At 42.2% G+C, this 2,500-nt stretch overlaps 1 protein-coding gene and 1 long non-coding RNA gene across 13 annotated transcripts in view; both read right to left on the bottom strand.

The window, feature by feature from the left end:
• LOC147469915 (uncharacterized) overlaps positions 1-1,076 on the bottom strand; it is a 29,469-nt gene extending 28,393 nt beyond the window's left edge. Inside the window, exon 1 of the long non-coding RNA XR_015191848.1 lies at positions 764-1,076. This is a non-coding gene — a long non-coding RNA (uncharacterized LOC147469915). The remainder of the gene's footprint in view (positions 1-763) is intronic.
• A 307-nt stretch (positions 1,077-1,383) lies between these two features.
• The window catches only part of LOC122243861 (uncharacterized), a 37,661-nt gene continuing 36,544 nt past the window's right edge, over positions 1,384-2,500 (bottom strand). For all 12 annotated transcript variants that reach the window (XM_086546775.1, XM_086546776.1, XM_086546777.1 and 9 more), the window contains one exon: positions 1,384-2,500. This exon is cut by the window's right edge and continues 548 nt beyond it. The gene's annotated coding sequence lies outside the window, so the exon portion shown is untranslated.

Below are 2,500 nucleotides of genomic sequence, written 5' to 3'. Positions count from 1 at the left end.
TGTTCAAATGATTTCCAAAAATTGGCGCCAATACAAGAACGACAAACTCCTGCGAACAACGAGCGGACGGCGACGTAGCGAACGGCTCGCCTTGCATGATCGTTGTTGCCATCAGTCATCGGAAAAAGATTCGGATAATCGCCCGCCTTATTACTGCCACAATTTTCATTAGTGATAACGTAATCAATTATCGTAAAAAACGGTAATTAGCGAACATTGATTATGAATAATACTCCGTAGGTATCAGCATTAATCTACGAAAAAATATATAATCACACACTAATCACAAATTAAGTGTGTTTATGTATATATATATATATATATATATATATATATATATATATATATATATATATATATATATATTATATATATAAAATATATAATATATATATATATATATATATATATATATATATATATATATATATATATATACACGTTTATTCGTATGTATGTATATATGTGCGTGTGTGTATATATATGCGTGTGTGTGTGTGTGTATGTATGTGTGTGTGTGTGTGTGTGTGTGTACATATAAGCATGATGTACGTTGTATAAATGTATGTATGTCTGTATATCTGAACGTATGTATGCACACATGAATGTATACATACACAAGCATACACATAGATACAAAGAGCAGGGTCGCCACCACGGGACTGGTCGCGGCCAGCAAGCGTGCATGATGGCCAGGCGGGACCCGGAGGCTGGGTGGCTGCGGTACGCCGGTACGCCACCACAGCTCTGCATGACAACCTACCTTGCGGTGCGCGGCGGCCTGGAGCTCTCGGCCGTCGGCTGCTGCGGACATGTTCGCGGAGACACGCACTGAAGACACTCGAGCAGCCGATGGAAGTCGAGCTGACGGTAAGTGAGATAGAAGCTTCTTTCTCTACATTGATCACAAAACCCCAAGAGCAGCGGGCGCTTCTGCCTGCGCATGCAACGTTGTGCTTGCCGGCATGCACTGGGTCAATCCCTGCATGCACAAATCTACCACCCCTCCCGCCGAGCACCCCTTTAGCCAGAAAGAGGGACTTGGGGATTGATTAGCATTCGTGAACGATTCTATGTGAAAGAGCTGTGATCATATCAGTCTGCCCTGGCATGCATGATGAAAAACAATGAAGAGCGATAAAATGTTAAAGAACTCCCTCCTGCGACCCCACCGAGGGAGCGAGGGAGCACACCCACCCACCCACTCGCCTTGCGGGCTCAGCGAGCGAACATCACACGGACTTGCTCTTCGTCGATCGATATTTCATACATAGTGTCTTCTAGTTTGCTTGGTTTTTCTATCATTCTTCCGGTTTTTCACCAGGAACATCTATGTTCTTGAAGTTGGTGCAAAGATGAGGAGGTAGTTATTGAAAGACAACAAATAGGAAGCACCTTTATTGAACATTCCAGAAAACTTCGTCTCGAGATCTGGTTTCAAGAGCAAAGTTTGAGTCCAGATCCCCCTCGCATCCCGATTCGGGAGGAGGTTGGCAGCCCTGGGCGACTTGTGAATCAAAACTACTTTTCAGGCGCCAGGAAAAGTAGTGCTGGGAACGCATGACAGATGGCAGCACCTCACGCGTCCGTTTCCGCGAACATAATCCTCCGCGAATTTACTTGGGGCTCGCAAGGGTCCACGCGGACGACTACACGAGCGCGCGTCCGCCTGCCACGTGCTCTGGACGGCGCAACCCGCGATCGGAAACTTCATTCAAGGGAACAATTAACCAATTTTCGTGGGCATGTGCCATGACAATTAGGACGGAAAACCAATTGTCAAGCCTTACGTATAACAATATAACGAGAATGGGTATAGTCACAGGTCAGCACACATTTTAGGCTAATATTCTTCGTACAAAAATGGTGTTTATTTATGCAAAATTAACATTTTCGGAAACAAGTATGTGCTGTATTAGGGTCATTATGCTATTATTTAGACACGAATCGGGGAAAGAAAGAAACTTCATAATCATGTAAAATTTTATAACAGTTCAACTAATTATAGAAATATTAAATTTATAATCTTAATTACATAACACTGGAATAACGATGAAAACATTAACACGCTTTATTACACATCGGCTTTTACGTATTGTACTATTGCAAGTAATGTAAACGGACTGTTTAATACATATAAGTAGACAAAAATATTAGAACTGAAATTATCACTTCATGATTGATATAAGTTCCTAGGATAAATATTTTTCTACGTCTCTTATGTTATCTCGAATCTGTAATCTCATAAGAATCATGAACATCACAAAATACCTAATATTCCATAAACTAATTCTTCAACAATTTTTTAGTAAACCAGACAATCATAAAACGCAATTCATCGTTACAGTCCATCAGTAGCGCTACAAAGCACCGCCTCTTAAAGCAGGAGAAGCTAAAGGAAGATGCAAGACGGAAGAAGCTGAGTATCAGAATAAAGGTGATCGGTTGGCCTCGTCCCCTCGAGGCGCGCTCCCCCAAGCTCCTCCCCCGATGCTTGGAC

This window comes from Penaeus japonicus, unplaced genomic scaffold (genome assembly GCF_977035675.1).
Source record: "Penaeus japonicus unplaced genomic scaffold, GWHDUDI00000001_assembly GWHDUDI00000018, whole genome shotgun sequence".
Classification (NCBI taxonomy): Eukaryota; Metazoa; Arthropoda; class Malacostraca; order Decapoda; family Penaeidae; genus Penaeus; species Penaeus japonicus.
Note: the sequence above shows the minus strand (reverse complement) of the source record. Positions and strands in the feature narration are given on the sequence as shown.